Source organism: Aricia agestis, chromosome 18 (assembly GCF_905147365.1).
Source record: "Aricia agestis chromosome 18, ilAriAges1.1, whole genome shotgun sequence".
Lineage (NCBI taxonomy): Eukaryota > Metazoa > Arthropoda > Insecta > Lepidoptera > Lycaenidae > Aricia > Aricia agestis.
The window spans coordinates 14,292,638-14,313,231 of NC_056423.1; the positions used below are offsets into that span (position 1 = coordinate 14,292,638).

At 33.5% G+C, this 20,594-nt stretch overlaps 1 protein-coding gene and 1 long non-coding RNA gene across 4 annotated transcripts in view; one reads left to right on the top strand and one right to left on the bottom strand.

Annotated features, from left to right (window-relative positions):
• The window catches only part of LOC121736089 (tRNA pseudouridine synthase A), a 126,547-nt gene that overhangs the window by 36,759 nt on the left and 69,194 nt on the right, over nucleotides 1-20,594 (top strand). The window lies entirely within an intron of this gene.
• LOC121736099 lies at nucleotides 175-1,043 on the bottom strand. The gene is made up of 2 exons (XR_006036968.1): nucleotides 770-1,043; nucleotides 175-234 (listed from the first exon to the last, which is right to left on the bottom strand). It is a non-coding gene; the product is annotated as an uncharacterized LOC121736099 (long non-coding RNA).

Sequence of the window (20,594 nt, forward strand, 5' to 3'; positions counted from 1 at the left end):
TTACATTGCAAGGAAACACAAAAACAAACCAGCAGCAGCAAAGAAGCATTCGAAAAAAACGACAATGTTTTATCATTGACGGTGAACGGGCTGCAATGAAGTATAAATAGTAGTATTTCTTACCTCCTTTTTTTCTTTTATATGTCAAGTGTGTAGGAGTTTTCGAGGTTGAAGGTATTGGTACAAAATTATCAGTACCATATGTTTTATGGACATTAGTAAGCACTGGTCCACCTAAAAATTAAAATCATTTTTACTTAACTTTATGATAATTTCCACAGCTACTCCATAAAACAGAAAAATAAATTTAGCCAAGTGCGAGTCGGACTCGCGCACGAAGGGTTCCGTACCGTCGCGTCATAGATCAAAAATAGGCCAAAAATTGTTTTTTTTTGTATGGAAGTCCCCCTTAAATATTTATTTTATTTTTACTGTATTATTAATTGTTAAAGAACACATATAATTGAAGATTTTGTGAAAATTTCAAGTGTCTACATGTTACCATTACTGATATCGAGCAAGAAAGGCAAAAAAAAAACACGTTTGTTGTATGGGCGCCCCCGTTAAATATTTATTTTATTTTATATTTTTTAGTATTTGTTGTTATAGCGGCAATTAAAGAAAAACTTATCTGTGAAAATTTCAGAAGTTTAGCTAAAGCGGTTATTGAGATACAGCCTGGAGAGACAGACAGACATCGAAGTCTCAGTAGTAATAGGGTCACGTTTTTACCCTTTGGGTGCGGAACACTAAAAAAAGAAATGTCTACCTTGATAAATATGTGCCTCTGTCTCATTTATTTCAGTGCTTGCTTCAATTGCCATATTCATGTTTATCTTTTCGGTAGTAGACATAAGTTTATCTGGAAAAAATGCATAAGGTTTAAGATGTTTACTATCCTACTAGAAATTAGAAAAAATCAAAAGTAGAAAAGTTTTTCTAACATCTGCCTAGGTTGACTGACTTCATACATAATAATCCATCAAGTGCGAGTTGAGCTCACGCACCAAGGGTTCCGTACTGTTATAGAGCAAAATAGGCCAAATATTTAGTTTTTTTTATGGGAGCCTCCCTTAAATGTATATTTTATTTTAATGTTATTATTAATTAACGTACACATATAATTCAGGCCTTAGTAAAAATTTCAGGTGCCTAACTGTTGCCATTACTTATATAGAGCAAAATAGCCAAAAAATCATGTCTGTTGTATGGGAGCTCCTCTTACATATTTTTTTTTATGAAATAAGGGGGCAAACGAGCAAACGGGTCACCTGATGGAAATCAACTTCCATCGCCCATGGACACTCGCAGCATCAGAAAAGCTGCAGGTGCGTTCCCGGCCTTTTAAGAGGGAATAGGGTTAACATAGTAGTTGTTTCAATATTTCACTTAAAAGACTCTGAAATGAAAGAAATATAGACTTTCAAACTTAAAAATCAGTTTTTCTCTTCTGCTAAGTACTCACATACGGTCAATAGTTTTACTCCGAATCAAAGGAAATGACATATTTGACATATTTAAATCCATCGAGCCGGCTCGAAGCGAGCATTCGAGCTGTCAGTTTTGTGGTCCACACGGTGGTTATTGCTGGATTTGGAGTAAAACTATCGAGCAAAACCATATCGCTTGTTTGCGACTAGGTAGTCATTACTAAAAAAAGACGAATTTGCAGAAAATCCATTTAAAAGTTTCAGATGTACGTAACTTGGTTGCTATCAGCTATTGAAGAACATTAGTTTGCAAGAAATGTTGCCTCATTCGTAAATAAATGTTATTATCTAAGTTTTTTTAGCTACTATATACCTATAATAACTTATTGACAAGTAAATGTGACGAGGAATCACTTATGACGTTGTTGCTGTTAGAATTTAATATATTTTGGTACTATTCTGACTTATGTCGTTGTATGAGCAATTTTTTTCATAGTTTGAATAAATAAAACCAGAAATGTCATTACTGAAACAAAACTTTTATTAAAATAAAATAATATTCCTGTGTAAATATTCTGTAAAACAGAATTTAATTGCCAAAAGGATTTTGCTTTTGTTTGCTTTCAACATATTCTTTGTGTATGTCTGCGATGGTTTGCTCCCATCTATATAAACTTTGCTAGTATTAGCACGAGTGTAATGGGATTCTATCTTGGGAATAGATTCTATGTGCTCCCTTATTCCTTTTTTTATGGCTTCATCGACGTGTGCGTGGTTGTCATGTTTGCCGCGCTTATCCTCAGCTAACAAACAATTGGCAAGTTTATCTTGTTTCTCCAAAACAGTTCGAATTGGACGGTCATTGATGCATAGGGTGTTTTTAAAGAACATTTTGCACACCCTTATTGTTTGTTGGGTAATTTCAGATGGAATGCACTATTTTTTTGTCGAGGTTTTCTCGTTCCACCTTCACGGACGTATCGGTATTTTGGAGTAATAACAGTCATGCTCCTTGAAATATATTCCCATTGTTTTTTATTGTCATCCAATGCCCAAAAGTTTTCAATGTTTTTCTTTCTTCTTCCGTGAATTTAGACCCACATTTCAGTCTACATTTTTCTCCACAAGGTTCTTTAATTTTCTCTCCTCTCTGATCTTCTTTTTTGTAGTCTGATAAGCTTTTCCTGTGTTTCGTAATCTTTTGGCAATATTTTTCTTCCATTGTGCTTCATCACGCTTGCGTTTTCTTCCTCTCTTTTTTTCAGGACTCACAGCAGGGCTCGTTAGGATTCTCCCTTCTCTGGAAGTAGACGGCCTTGCAGAAGTATTAGTCGTATTTGGAGCCGAGGTCGAGGGCAAATTTTGTATAGAGCTATCAAAGACAGACAACATTTCGTTTTCTTCGTCGGCAGGTAACTCATCATAGTTGTTTTGACTTGGGTTTTCGGGCGGTATATACATTGGATCCTTATATAGATAGAGTCCTTTCAGATAGAGTCGTAGCTATCTGAAAAAAAAATTGGCATTTACCTAAGTTACATTACATTTAATTATTCAACAGGTAGGTAATAGGTAAATAAAGCTTACCTTCACAAAAGGATTCCGAATCAGATGATGATGAGTCTGAAGAATCAGTTGATGAGTTGCTAGAACTGCTACTGACATGAGTTTGAGTAGAATTACCATAGCCTGCAATAATAAAATTATAAATTAAGTTAAATCAACAAACAAGGTTAGCAAAACATTAATAATGGCACTGATATTATACCGGTTTCATTCAATGAAGGTCTTGTTACATCTATTTCTTCGCTGTTTTCTTTGGGTGTCTGGGTAACTCCTTTCGAACCTGAAAGATAAGACATAAAATTAAAACAACAATATTAAGCATCAGTAGTTAGGTATTCGCCGGTTCTGGCTCACTGCCTCAATGTAGGGAAAAATGGGTTTTTCGATGGCCATTCGCCTAAAAGAAAAAAAAAAAAGTTTGGTATCAAAATATAGGTTTTCGACCATGCCCGATCGATATATGCAATCCGTTTTTACGTATTTGCACTAGTTCCAAAGTTAGCTTTTGTGTTTACCCCTCGTTATCTACAATCTCTACGCTCCATTGTTCCGTATCGCTACTTATCACAATGTAAACCTCGCCCCCGGTGTCCCATTGTGACTACCTGCTTATTGTGACTACCTGCTTATCGCGTCTTACGTCACCTCACTTTCTTTATGAGATTTATACTTGTGTCTCGTGGTTCGACTTGCGGTGTGTTTCGCGACTCGCGTCGAAGCGCGAGTGTAAACACAAAACTCACGTTTCCCTCGAGCTCCTTTGAAAACCACCCCCGACGCGAACCGCGCCGCGAGACGGGTCGCGAGCTCGAGTTTACACTTTCGGCTCGTGGCACGTCTCGCGGCTCGACTCGTGGCTCACGCGCAAGTGTAAATCATGTATTACAAGATTTTAAATAAATAAAACTTGATAAATTTTTCATTACATGTATTTTATTTCATTAAAACATGTATTACGCGCGCGCGAGTGTAAATCATGTATTACAAGATTTTAAATAAATAAAACTTGATAAATTTTTCATTACATATATTTTATTTAATTAAAACATGTATTGAACATAGTGTACAATATTATATCATTACACAAAGTGTTGTTACTAAATAACTTTTGAAACTCTACTAAACTTTCCCCATTGAACTTAAAATACAAATACATTAAACTATACTCTCCACAAACTGATGTGAAATCATTTTGTAATCTCCACGTGTTAAAATCCCATCTTCTGCAGTTTCGTCTCATAAAAGCCTTGTGATATAACATTGGGGCGCACCCAAACGAATCAAAGTATTGACCTATGCCATTTTCATTTATGTGTATGGCTATCCAGTGGGATCCAGGTTTATTATCAGGGTCCAAGTTGCTAATAATGTATGTAGGGGTTTGAACATATATAGGTAGACGATTCGCAGCGTATACATTATCTTCTAAACCTTTACAAATTCTTCCCAAATAATTACGGATCTCTATTGTGTTCATACTGTATTATAACAGAACCGATCTGGTTTATGGATCTTGTATTTATGTAACATATCCGTATTATGCATGCTTTATGTATTTACTAAGAGAGGTATTACATATGAAAATAATGAACGAATAAATAAAAGAAACATAACTTTGGTACAATAATTTTATTTCTTAATATATATCCACATACTAATAATTATAGACACACACACACACACACACACACACACACACACACACACACGTTACACATTATTAATAACTCATTTGAGGTCATACATAATATTGTTACTTTTCTTAGCTACTATAGTCTACAGTTACATTACGGTTTTTATCTATTTCTATAACATTATCAAACTCTGCATATACAATACAGTTAATCGTTTGAGAGAGACTAGAATCAAATCGAACCTCTAACCTTACACTACCATGTCTTATTAGATTCCAATGACTGCTCGTGTTTGATGATAAATCAGGGGTTAAATCAAATGCTAATAGACAATAACCATTTGCATATTTTTCTCTTGATATCCCATTTCCTTCATTAAGGAAATGTATACCTGTACCGGAAAATAATGTATGATAGGCTGAAGTGAACATATTACCATCGAAGGATGGTTGTAGGGTTTTTGAAGGTACTTGTTGCCCGTCTATGTATAAACAAAATGAATTCATACCATAATTTTCAAAATTGAAAGGATTCTTACTAATGCTACCATTGAATGCTGCGTTATTTACAAATCCTATGATACATCTTTTGGGTACTTGCCCCAGGAATATATTATCAAGTGTTTTACCCTGTACCCCTGATGGTATTGTTAACACTTTAACTTCAGCTCTAGTGATCGGATATTTGGCTGTAGTAGAAGCCAACACTTTTTGATGTGCGAGTAACACTGAAGGATTAATTTTCGCTCTACGAACAATTAAAGTAGCGTCTGTAATGCATACTTTAAATTTTAAATCTGTAGAGCCTATCAAATTAAAAGATTCTCTAGAACGGACTAATTTAACAAACATCTCAACACCATTGATTAGAAATTTTTCTTGATTAAATATGTCACCATGTAAATGACCAATCATTTCTATTTCTTTACTCTCACTCGCTATTTCTCGACGCTTAATGAACCCCTCATTTTTCTCATCAGTGGAATTCATTTCCCCAGCAGTATCTTCGTACCAAAGCCCACACGTAAGATGAGACTTTTTAGCCGCTGAGGCGTAGTTCAACAGGTTTTCCACATATGCACGATAGGCATATGTATTATTCGGCGGTGACACTAATTTTTGATTTAAATAAACATCAAGCTGGTTGAACAGTGAATGCAGCCAATTATTAATCGGTGCCACTACTGTAGAAGTACTCAATTTTGCTGAATCTTCACCTAGTATTTTAGCTTTTACATGTATCAATGTATGTGATAGGTCTATGTAGTCATCACCTGTTCCTGACACTTGAAACTCAATGGGTCCATCATCAGCAAGGGATGAGATTGCTTTATAATGAATCCACATTCCATTTTCTATGCTTGTTTGTGTTGATGGTAAAGCAAATAAATCTAACTCCGACTTAATACACTCACAGGAATGACTATGTAGAAAAGACATTATATGTTTATGAAAAAATGTCTTTTATTTTATTCAGAGTGATTTTAGATTTTTTTAGTGTTCTCACTTTTGAAGTAACAGTTGGACTGAGTGTTGATTGAAGTTTGCGTTTTTTTATATATCCTGATCCAGACATATTAATTTTATCGATTTTAGAATCAGCTTTTCTTTTCAAGTTCGCACTTGCTTCTTTGAGACGGGTTTTGATGGAGTCCTCTAGGGGTCGTGAACTAACCATGTCCGATAGAAGACCGACACCTGCACTCAATGCTTCTTTACCAATAGTTCGAGCACCACTAGAGAGTTGCGGTAAGACTGATCTAAATAACCCACCCAAAAAGCTACCGATACCATGTCCACGTTGATATGGCACACCTTTATATATAACACCAATTCCTGATCCGCCCTGATGGGAATAATAATGTTCATAAGGACAAATCATTTTATGACTATTATGAGAGTTGATTATAATTTTTGGAAGTGAAGTTTAATACACACGGTACCAAACTGGAATGGTATTTTTTGCCCGGTGCTTGATCTTATATCTATCTCAATAGTATCAAACTCCCTACGCATTACAGGTAAGTAGTGAGGTGGTGAGAATGTGTGCATTCTATTAGCACCATAAATGTATTTAGACGGATCGAGTGGAATAATTCTTAATAATGATGTCATAACATCGCCAACTATCTGTGGTTCAACAATATCACAATAAACAAATAACTGAGATGGCAACCCCATGTGTAAGTTTGCAGGACATTTACCGATACCCTTTTCCACTAAATTTCTATTTGGTTCGAAACCCAGTTGAAGACATAACCTGGTTGATAATCTCACTGATATAATTGATTTGTCCAACACTGTAACTGTCACGAACTTTGATATTTCATCATAACGAAACTTTATATTTTCTCTAACACTATTCAGTGCTGTTAAGATTTGATTGATATCATCATAGCTTGTTGCTGGTATATATGTTTTATAATAAACCAAAGAAGGTTTCTCTTCGTTTGGCATTAATATATGTTTTGTAATGTAAATAACATTTTCATGTTCTTGTACTGTGAACATTGTACAAGGATACTGAAATTCAACCACCCCCACAGACCATTCTCCTTCCAGTTTGATTGATTTCGGTAACTTTGTTGAAAATAATGTTGTTAAATTATCAGGAAAATATTCAATGGAACTATTACTTAGTAATGTTAAATAAAAACTTTCTTTAGTCATATTTTTTTTAAATCAGAAAATAAAACCCAACTATTGAATTTATCTGGATAACCTTTCCACTTCACTAACACTTGCTTTCTGTTACCTGAATATCGAGTACCAATTATTTTATCTATCTTATGACTAGAAGAGGGATTATAAATTACTTTTTGCAACTCTTTTTCATAGAAAGTACCAGTTATATCTTCATTTTGTAAGTCTTTCAATGTATACACAACCCAGGGTGATCGATCTATAATTGAAGATATAACAAATATTTCATCACTCCAGTTCGATTCATAGCCTTTTTGAAATATGTGTTTGTATTTAGTTATTCTAACGTAATCACCCACATGAAATTTAGGTATTTGACAATTTGGTGATGATGTGACTTTATCACTACCATATAGGTTATTCCAAACAGTCATAATATTGTTGGAATTCACATCACATGGAGCCATCTTGATACTTGAGTGTTTACTATGGTTATAAGAGAAAATCAAATCTTGTAAAATATCTATATATCTGTAGCAATTGTTATGAGTAAAATAACGCCACATTTTCATTTTAAGTGTTCTCTGAAACCTTTCAACAATACTTGCTTTGATATCAGGGTTATTGGTTGTATAATAGTTAATATTTTTGCTTTTGAAAAACCGCTGCACATCTTTTGAGATGAACTCGGTTCCTTTGTCAGATTGTATATGTGTTGGGGTAACTTTAGCTTCACGAAATACACTTTCAAAACATAGTTTAGTGGTTTCAGAATTTTTAAGTTTCATGGGTCTTGCATATGCATATTTAGAAAAAACATCAATAACACACAATATATAATTAAAACCATCGTTATATTTAGAATAAGTTCTCATATCACTTAAATCTACCTGCCACAACTCATTGAAGTTTGATAGAATATACATATTTCTAGAAAACCTTCTTTGAACGGGTCTATGTAATGTATATGTTTCTTGTGACTGTAACCACTTTTTTACATCTTTTTTTTTAATTTTACCCTTCATTGCATTTGCAAGGCCATCAATGCCGCTATAACCAGCAGGATGTGATGGGTCATAATAAATGTTATGCATTTCTAATAAGGGGTCCATTTTTCCCAGTCTATCTTTTTTTTAACTTTCCTGATATACTTTTCCCCACCAGTTGTTGCTGGATAAACTTCTTCAGTTGATGCACACTCTCCGATATCTTTTATATGAAGGTTATTTATGTATTCACTTCTTTTTGGGTTTCCAATGTAAGTAAGAGGTATTTTAATTTATTTTAGTGCCTTTGCAAATGTTTCCCATCCTATAGGATCATTTCTTTTTAAAGGTCTCAGAGAATCGTTTATCAAGTCAATAATGTTACTCCCGGGGATTTGTTTATTATCTATAGTTACTGTACCGGAATCATTCCAATTAATTTTATTTTGACTCATGGAAATTAAGTTTAACAATAACTCACCTTTTTTTGAATATGACTTAGGGATTAAACTTAATATTTGCCTCGGTGTGTATAACGGATTATTATGAACGGTTAAATCTTGTTCACTTACACTAACTTAACTTAACTTTTCAATAAGACTTGGTTCAATTAATAACATTTTTTTAGCATTTTCCATCTTAAACAAGGTAAGTTATCAATCCACTCAAAATAGAACCAAGAATTATAGGTAGAAATGCGCCTCCCTTTTGAATTATATTTTTTTTTCTTAATTTGCTTGTCCCTTTTCTCACTAGTTTTCGGAGAATATCTCTATATTTGTTTAATTTTTTTTTCACCTTTTCTTCGAGTGGTACTTTACCTTGTAGAACGTTATGAATACACTCACAAATGCAATTTATTTCTTCATCATCACAAGATTTCAAAAGAGCTTTAATATATTTTGGTTTTAATGTATGTAGTGCACGTAGCAAATCCTTGTGCGTCTTTAAGCTTTGATACATTATTTATAAATGATTGGAATATGTTTATTCCTAGCATATTTATATTCTTTAGTTGGTACATAAACAACGCAATGACTATCTAGATGAAAAATTTTTGTTTTCATTCGACACATGTCATTGGTATCTTGTTTTAAATCTACCATAAGATATCCATGGGTTTCATTTGTTGCATCTCTGTAAGCATCTTCAATGAATTTTGGATTTTCAGGTGATACTTGTCGGGCTAAATACCGTATTTGAGTTTTATCCCGAGGATTTTTAAAATAGATTATATAACCCGTATTCAATGATATATCTCTTTGTCCTTTGCCTTGATGAAACAAATTTTGAGAAATATAAAACACACTCAGGTTTCTGTGGTGACTTCCTTTGGTGAATATATCAACAACACGTCCATCAGACTCTCTCATTAAATCATCAAGTATAAGGAGTTGTGGTTCTTTTCCATCAAACATACTAAGATCTGGTATACCTTGATAATAATTCACATTTGGCAAATTATATAATGGCTGCATTTCATCGAAACACCATGTTATTTGTGCAAAGTTTACACTACAAATTGATTTAATATGTTTTATAAAGTTTGTTACAAAAACGGATTTCCCACAACCACTTGGACCAGCAACAATGGCAGTAAAAGGATGAATAAAATGAAACATCTTCACGTGTATATCCGAAAAGGTTTTTGAAAATAATGAAACAAGCTTAAATAAATTTTAAATATACACACACTGGCAAAATTAGCGGAACCTAGGTAAAAAGGGCCAAAACTTGAACTCAAGTGGGTCGGGCTGTCTGAAAGCCTTTTTTATAGCTTCTAAGCTCATTCAAGAAATAAAATATTGAACAAAACTGGCAAGTTGACAGGTTTTTATAGCAATTATGCCCTAATAAGTGTTTTTCGATTATTGACGTTGTAAGTGTTCCTGATAAGAATGACGTTTTAGCGGGGTGCAAGGTATGCTCAGCTCATTTGATTGTTTGGTTTTTGGAAGAACACATTGCTTAGATACAAAATTAGTGATTTCCCAGCATCTGCGACAGCTAGAGCTGTAACCACGATAGAGAAAGGTCACACCTACCGTTCGATCAGTCAGGCCTTAGGTGTGTCGGCTTCCGTGGTTCATCGTAACTTTCAACGCTTCAGAGAGACTGGATCTTACGTTCGGAGACGAGAACAAGGCAGATATCGGGTGACAATGGTTCAGGATGACCATTTTGTAAGGAAACAAAACTTAAGAAATCGACCTCAAACTGCTATGCAGACACGAAACCTGTCGGAACAGGTCCAAGATGAACGTGTAAGTGATTGTACAGTAAGAAGAAGATTCAAAGAAGTTAAATTAAACTCAAAAGTGCCAGCAAGGGCACCAAAACTTGAGACAGGACACCGAAGAGCCAGGCTAAGATTTGCGCGTGAACATCAAAATTAGACAAGTGAGTGAAATCTTGTGATGTATAGTGATGGGAGCAAATTCTGTGTACATTGTATTGACAGGCGATAAAGAATGTGGATAAATCATAAGGAAAGCTACAGGCCATCAAACTTACCGGAAACAGTGGCCTATGATGCAGGCTTCGTAATGGTTTGGAGTTGCATATGATTTGGAGCCCGCATGGAGCTGATGATTATAGATGATGGTACTTTGACAGTACAGGGCTATAGCACCGACATCCTGGAACTGCATGGTGTGCCTTTTACACAGTTTTAGGTAGTAATTTCAATTTTATGTGCATCTATAGAGTAAGAAAATCGGGCATTATTACCTAAACGATGCTGGCGTAGCCCAGGTGGAGAGGCCAGCGTTGTCTACGGATGTGGATCCGATTGAAGACGTGTGGCACATCAATGGGTGAACGGTACGAGTTAAAACTCCAGCTCCAAAATGTGTCCAGGAGCTCGAGTTGGCGCTAGTGGAGGAGTCTCCTAATATCCCACAGGAAATGATTGACAATTAAAATGCAAGCATGGAATGGCGTATCCAGGCCCTCTTGAGATCCATAGAAGGCATTTCACGCTTTAACATGGCATTTCTTTAATAAAAATGGAGAATTTATCTTAAAAACTTACTACTGAAATTTCAAAGATTTTCTTAATTTTTTGATTTTTGCTGATTTTTTCTATTTTTCACGTTTTTATGCCCTAAATTTATATACAATTTATTTTTTAATAATCAATTAGTAAATAAATAAATAAATATATAAAAATCTGTGAACAATTTAAAAAAAAATGAAAATGTTGTTATGTTCCTCTAATTTTGCCGGTGTGTTTATATATTAAAATTTCGATTGAATATAACCAACATATTTAAAACTTGATGTTTTTAAGAAAAACTTGATTAATATGTTATATTTTACAATGTTATAATACAATGAAACTTTAAAAATTAAACATTTAGTACATTATTTTAGTACAATATTATACATAAAAGTATATAAAAGTATAGCTACTCGAAACAAAGTATTACAAACTAGTTTACAAAAGAAAAAAATGTTCATTAATATAAAATTACCACATACCAAAGTAAATCTTACAGTTAATAACAAGAAAACAAATTAATCTTATTGACTAAGTTAAAAAAATACAGTTTCACATTACAAAATGACATCACATACGAACATAATAATTTTAAGAAGGTTTTATTTCACATAACTTTTCTCAATTTATAATGACCCCAAGCTAAAGTATCTACATCATTAGACAAAATAAACCTTTTAGTATCACTGTATGATAAACATGTTTTATTTATTTTTTGAGTGAAAATTCTGTGTTTGATTGATTTGAATCTTAACATTGAACGTAATTGAATATTTTTATCAAACAAACACGATTTATAATTTTCTAAATTCATTGTTTTTGTGACACATTTATTAACTCCTTTTGCCTTGGCAGTTAAATGATTGTCTACATCAAACGCATACATTTTTGATCTCAACCCTACAAATTCTTTCATTATTTTTCCATTGTTTTCATCTTTGAAAAAACCTAATTTTTTCTTATTTATTTGAGGATACCCATACCTGTTATCAGAAGGATAATCAGATGTATCAAAATATTTATAAAGATCCTGCTTAATATCATAATAGAAATTGTGTGTGTATATTTGATATATTAAGCTATCAGTATCTGTATACAACAATTTTATATTATTTTTAAATTTATTCATCATATAATTGTAGTGGAAATCATACATTAAAGTTTTTGAAATATCTAAAATACAAAATCCTAAATAAATTGGTTTGTTGTGAAATATTTTGGTTTTATGTAACTGGACAGCCACTAAATTTTCAGAAAAAATTGATAAACTATGAAATTCCGGTTTTGCTATTAAATCTTGTGCACCTAGAACTTTACCATGATTATCCCAATGTGTTAATAATTTAACATTAACTCTTTTTTCAATATTTTCCATTGTTTTGCCAAACACTGAATTATTCATAAGTTTATAAAAATCTTTTTTGAAATCTGATTTGGCAATCGTTCTTAATTTAGTATTTAAATCTATATACTTTTGCAACCACGGTAGCTGTTTAAACTTTAATATTCTATGAACTTTAGTTAATTTCAACCCCATTTTTATGCATTGTTTAAGATTCCTGTAATGAATTTTGTATTTAGTTTTATTATTAAGATTTGTAACCAATTTATTCTCTTTAGTATTACCTAAGCATATATTTTCAGGGCATAACGGAAAGTCTGAATGTGAATCATGCAGTTCATCTGGATATTGTAAATCTACTTCTAAAATAAAACCGAATTCGTTATTATCTGGTACATCAAAGTTAGTTTCCGGATCTACCCACTTAAAATCACCTACAGGAAGATACTGCGACATGGCCCAACCATAAAGATTATTTGCATCAAAGTATGTTAAATAGGACTCGGGTAAATTTTTATTATATTCTTCCATGAATCTGTTATTTGCCTTTGCATAGCGGTTACTACATTGAGATATACCTCCCCTTACACCCGCTCTGATAAATGCAATCATGTCAATGTCCGTCAGTAATTCCAATTCGATTTTAGTATATTTCAACATGGCGTCCCAACTTAAACCGGGGGCGGTATAGTAATGTGCTGGATCTAAATCATATGTTTCAATACACAGATTTCTAAAGTTTTCAAATATATCAGTTAATAGTAAAACATCTGTTTTTAAATACAGGTTCGAGTAATCCGACATATTGTAACATTTAAATGACGCCAAACATCTTCGGCGTGAGTGTAATCTTCAGTGGAAACATTTGAATCGGTTAATGAACTATAAAATTGATCTTTACTAGGGAGCGATGTCAACTTTAAGCTATCGTAGGATGTCATATACTCATATGGATAAATACCCTTTCGCCTAAGTCGTTTAAAATCTTGATCACAAGGAAAGTTTCTTTTTAATGTATTAAATTGATCGTCATGTAAATTTTTTGCTAATTGATTAAGACTACATGGTAAAAATTTTAAAGAGTCCACAAAACGTAGACTTATTTGTTGATTATTTACAGATATATTTTTCGAAAATGAAATGTATCTCTCCTTATTCTGTGGAATAATTTCAATGGTCCCTTCAATAAAATTTAATGCGTGGACAATGAAATGTGCATCATAATGACTAAGATTATGTAAAAATATTGGTATATAACGTGGTGCACGAAATTTTTTCATGCAATTTTCATGAGCAACACCCCTGAAACTGCCGGTATGCCAATCGAAATCATGACTGCATACACCATTTAAGTCATTTTCACATATATGACAAGTTTTAGCATTTATTATTTTATTTTCATCGTCAAGTGAAAGAGGCAAAGGGGATCTTTGAAAGCAATTTTTTTTACAAATAATTTTTATATCTTCGTATAAACATTTCATAAATTGTTCAGCACAGTCAGGTCCACTGTAAGTAACATATTTGGACAATCTATCATCATAAGAACATTTTACATAATAACCGAAACTGTACACATCATGTTTATGTGTATTATTTGTATGAGATTTATCTGGATTATTTGAACAAGTATGGATCGGATTTAAAAATGCTTCAAAATCAGCATAAACCACAAACGGTACTTTTAATTTTTTTATGAACTTATCAAACTGAAGTTTATTGTTTGGTACTAACTGCCCCAACCAATTTCTTAATGTTGCATCCCCCGTCGGTAATTCCGTACTTATATGTGAACAATCATGTTTTTGGTGGTTATGTAATCTTTCTTTTGTTGAAAAGTGCAACAAACATCCATCACAAAACAGATCTTTCGTGATTTGAAAGTTGTTTACTTACTAACCGCGACATGTTTTTAATATAACAATAATGATTATTTGTTCCGTTTGAGTTCAATAATAAATTTACTTGAATAGGTTTACGGCATTTTGTTATGAACAATGGACCTATAACATCATGCAACTTTTTATTTGTGTTATATTCCAACCCAAACACATTTATGCTAATGTTGTTTAATTTTTCTATTTTATGTATATCAGTTAACTTTACGGGGAAAGTTAGATTATCAAATTTTAGTTTGTTTGAATGTTGACTGTAAGAACTAACACGATCGGAATTTTTGTTGGTTGGATACAAAGCAGAAAGTAATGACCATTTAAAACATAAATTATCTGCATTTTTCACATTGATTATAGCTTTTTTTGCTCTTATATCTTGTGGTAAATCGATATATGAAGTACCACGTAGGGGGTTAAATTTATTAATGTTCATATCTAAACATTTAATATTTTTAAGACTCCAACCACTATCTTTTTTTTCAAATGTGCTAATTTTGTTTGTTAATGTATCACAAAGCAATGAAAAGAAAATGTTCAAATCATCTGATCTGTTAATTATGTAATTGCAAGTTTGAAAATCAAAAGAATTAAAAATTTGTTTCGTTTGCTGAACAAAGTCAGCCTGCAAAACAAAATTTACTTTAAACACATTATGTTGTTTTATGGAATTTTCAATCAAAAATAAAAAATTACTTTTTATCGAATTAAAAAAAAGATCCGGTGTTTGAAATACTCCATCACAATTTGTACCATTAATTTTATAACTAATTATTCTCTGTCCGAACGCTGACTCAACAATTGACACGTTTTTTAAAGAACTATGTAATTTCAAATGGTTATTCTTATGTCTATTACTTTTTAAATGATTAGAGAAATACCGCTTTTTCATGAGAACTTGACATGTACTGCAATTAATCTGATCACCATCATTGTCTTCTGTTACTTGATCTACCTCCACAGTTCTTGATGTAGATGCAACAGAGTCTGTGTATTTTCTCCTCTTTGCAGGTTGGTCTTTGCCCTTGTTGACTCGCTTTAGAGCTCCTCCATATTGTTGTGCTGATTGACTGCGAAACAAAAGTCACATTAAGTTCACATTTTTCTTTCTTAACTTGTTTTAAAGTTTCTCCATAATATTATAGTTTTTCGATTATCTGTGAGACAAAAATGAAAATAAGTTGAGTAAAATCTATAATGTACATAGTCAAACAGTATAAAATTACCTATAATTTACATACAATATGATAAAAATAGACATATTTATTTCAGTGAACTTACTTGATTGATGTTTCGACCGCAGCACAAATACTGATGAGCTCCTCATCGTAGATCGGATCAAAATATAGTTCATATTTTTCAACTTCTTCACACAAGTTGTCCAACTCCACATCCATGTTATCGTTGAAGAAAGTGCTGACACATATTTCGTTGGAGTTCTCCATAATGTTTGTGGTATGAATTTGGAAATTCAATTGGTGGATTTGCTCAATGTCTTTGAACTATTTATACATAAACTATTCAGTAAAATTAAAATTAAAACATATCTAATTCATCTAATTTTCATAATTTATAATTTATTATTAATTATTATATTGATATTTCCTGCAAGAACTTTTTCCAGCAATTTCCTTTGTTATTTTATAAATTGACTCTTTAGCTAATTTATAGATATTATTATTTTCGTTTGTATAGTACTTTGTCCTAGAGTAAACATGTTTCCAATGTTCCGATTGAGGAATCTTTTCTAATTTTTTGAGATCATATATCTCGATTTTTATCAAATGGGATGCTGTCTTTCCATCATCCGTATTAGTAGATATGTAAGACATTCCACCATCCTCATTGGCTCTTGCAACATTTGATGATTGTTTCTTTTGTTGTTTTTTTGGTGTAGTGTCAAAAAATTCATCAAGACTTTCACCTCGTTTTCTTTTAGAGGTATGTTTTTCGTTAAGTACACAGTCATTACTTTCCACATCAGTCGGGGATTGTGGATAGTAATAGTGCTTAAAAGTATTTTCATCCTGGTCAATTAAATTGAATGAATTCTGCAACAATGGAAAACTAATCTATTATAACTGTTCATGGAAACTATCAGTTAAAATATTATATGAACACAAAATTAAACCAAACAAAGAAATAAAATAAAACTTAATATAAGTTATTAATATAAGTTATTACTTACATCCATTGAAATGTACTTAGAAATTACACACGAGTTTAACTAATTCAATCACAGCACTGACTTCACCCACTTGCCTACTCGCACAGTAATGATATCTACAGTGAGAAGATAGAGGGTTTATATAGTAAAATTTTGAATAGTTAGGAATGTCCCATCAATTAAGATACCCTGTTCTTTTAACGATTCACATAATCCATTAGTAAAGAATGTGAATGTGTATCTATTGTATGCTTTACCATAAAATGGATGTTAAGAGCATACCCAATCCAAAATCCAAGGTCAGGAGAAATGAAAAAACAAGAAAACATAGGGACATTGTATTAGCAACCATAGATATTCAGGGAAAAAATTATAACTCCACCAGCATTATCCAGGGAGGAAACAGGCGACAACGTTTGTATGTAAAAATGGTTCTAGTGTATCCTCTTAAGGATTACTCAATAATTGTGAACAATGCCTGTGATATTACAACATTCCACTGATAAGAAAAAAAAAAGCTTACCTGGCGGTTTGGGTATTTGCACCTGCAGGTACCTAAAATATACCTGACGCAGGTAAGGTTAGAGGTTCGATTTGATTCTAGTCTCTCTCAAACGATTAACTGTATTGTATATGCAGAGTTTGATAATGTTATAGAAATAGATAAAAACCGTAATGTAACTGTAGACTATAGTAGCTAAGAAAAGTAACAATATTATGTATGACCTCAAATGAGTTATTAATAATGTGTAACGTGTGTGTGTGTGTGTGTGTGTGTGTGTGTGTGTGTGTGTGTGCGTGCGTGCGTGCGTGCGTGCGTGCGTGCGTGCGTGCGTGTGTGTGTGTGTGTGTGTCTATAATTATTAGTATGTGGATATATATTAAGAAATAAAATTATTGTACCAAAGTTATGTTTCTTTTATTTATTCGTTCATTATTTTCATATGTAATACCTCTCTTAGTAAATACATAAAGCATGCATAATACGGATATGTTACATAAATACAAGATCCATAAACCAGATCGGTTCTGTTATAATACAGTATGAACACAATAGAGATCCGTAATTATTTGGAAAGAATTTGTAAAGGTTTAGAAGATAATGTATACGCTGCGAATCGTCTACCTATATATGTTCAAACCCCTACATACATTATTAGCAACTTGGACCCTGATAATAAACCTGGATCCCACTGGATAGCCATACACATAAATGAAAATGGCATAGGTCAATACTTTGATTCGTTTGGGTGCGACCCAATGTTATATCACAAGGCTTTTATAAGACGAAACTGCAGAAGATGGGATTTTAACACGTGGAGATTACAAAATGATTTCACATCAGTTTGTGGAGAGTATAGTTTAATGTATTTGTATTTTAAGTTCAATGGGGAAAGTTTAGTAGAGTTTCAAAAGTTATTTAGTAACAACACTTTGTGTAATGATATAATATTGTACACTATGTTCAATACATGTTTTAATTAAATAAAATATATGTAATGAAAAATTTATCAAGTTTTATTTATTTAAAATCTTGTAATACATGATTTACACTCGCGCGCGCGTAATACATGTTTTAATGAAATAAAATACATGTAATGAAAAATTTATCAAGTTTTATTTATTTAAAATCTTGTAATACATGATTTACACTTGCGCGTGAGCCACGAGTCGAGCCGCGAGACGTGCCACGAGCCGAAAGTGTAAACTCGAGCTCGCGACCCGTCTCGCGGCGCGGTTCGCGTCGGGGGTGGAAAAACCCATTTTTCCCTACATTGAGGCAGTGAGCCAGAACCGGCGAATACCTAACTACTAGCATCTTACACAAAAGGTAGGTAGGTCAGTACTACTAATACGTACTGCTATCAGCCGAAGTACATTGTTCCTCGCTGGTGCCCACAGTATCATTTTTATTCCGTTCTAATAAGGCTAGCATCTTCCTACCCCTGGACTCCATCATAACATGACCTGAAAATATAACAAATTAGTTAGTTGATTTTTATCATACATAACGTTCTAAAACAACTTGTTGAAAAATAAAGTAAATAATTATTGTCATTGTTTACTTTTAAAATGGCATAAGCAAAAATAAAATTTTAGGCAATCAAAGTTTGACACTTAGCTTAACATCAATATCGTCTTTATTCAAAGTTTGACTTCAATAAGATCAGCTTTTTTCTACGATATAGTAATAACTCGAAATATTTACATAGCTTAACTTCAACATTTTTTAAGCAACATCGTCACATTTTGCAATAAGACATTACCAGAAAAAAGTAAGAATGAAAATTCAACTTACCTTTATCATCAACAACGTTTCAATTCGAAATATTTCGGTCTTGACGAAAACACGCACAACCACCCACTGACACTGCCGCGGCGCAACTGAGTAGTGACGATGTCGTAGCAAAGGACCAAAACGAGCGAGATAGCGATATATCGTCACAACTTATGTCTCACTCTTACATGAACGATCGCGAGAAATGTCGTTTTTGAAGCAAATTATACTCTTTTCGCAGATTTTATCTGTATTATTAACTAAAAATTTCGGTTTTTTGAGTTATGACTACGTTGTCGCAAACAAGCGATTTGTGAGTAGTGAGTACTTAGCATTAATTGTACTTTTTTGACATTCCTTGTTTTTCCTGTGTGGTCTTCAAGTACAATACAAATAAAATGTAAAATTTTCGGACAGTAGAATTTATCACTTAATAGATGCAAAGCCAAAGACAGGCTATGAAAAAACATTGTCTGGCTTTTCTAGAGTCATGGCCCCTTTATAATCATTGTATATCTGAATAGTTCAGTTGATCTTATGGATCACTGATATAAAAATATGTAAAATAAGATTATGGTACAAGACAAAAACTCATTGTAAAGATTCAAAGGTGGTTATTTATGATATTAAGGATATTATATCTTTTAAAATATGTCAGTTTACTTACGTGTTTTACCGCATGTAGGCACACAGCAAGATCGATCTGAACCACCCATATTCCAGGTCAAAAAGTACCAAATTGTAAAGCAACTCTAAATCCAGGTAAACGAGCACAAGTTCAACGTATAGGCAATCTTCGGAGTCCAGGGAGCGTCCACAGGTTAAACGTTTAAGCAATCTTCAGAGTCCGGGGGGCAAGCGTAAGTCAGCGTATGGGCAATCTTCGAAGTCCGGGATGTAAGCAGTTGTTGAAAAAATAAAAATATCACCAGAAGAGCACATTCACAAACCACAACAGGAGATGGAATAACAACAAGATGGCGGATGGAATTTTAGAAAATAAACAATTTTGACATATTTCAGTTTGACATCTCGATTTGGCATCTGACAGATGAACGTAAAAACACCATCTACTGCTATGAGGAGGAAGCTTTTCGTCGCTTTAAATTCCCATACAAAAAATATTGTTCGAAGATTTACGCCCCTGCATAATTTCTAACAAAATATTATGGTTAATATTGTTTTTGTAAACTATGTCAGCAGTGTGGCGGTACCCACAATTCGCCTAACATTCCTGCATCGCGCTATCGAAGTTTCGGAGAACGGCAAGATATATAGAACGTCTGAAATGACGTCAGTGGGCTTCGGCCTGACCGAGTATGCTATCTCGCTCGGTCGGAAGATCTTCCTTTTCGGCCGCCACTAACAACGTTAAATTGGAGACCACCGACAAGAACACGCATCCTTCTGGACATCAATCATCATCAACACTCCCCGCCCCTCCGCACCACGTCAGCAGACATCAAGCATAACCGGGTCGCCTCGACCATAAGCCGCGTTAGGCTTCCGCGCCGGTCGAACCCGTGTCTGGCTTGAACGGGGCAGCCATAGGCTACAACGACCGGTCAACAAGCAGAGCACGGAGTTCCTCTCCTGGTCATTGCACGCGTAGCTTCGGCCCACACCTGACAACACAAGCGCATTGAAGAATACCAC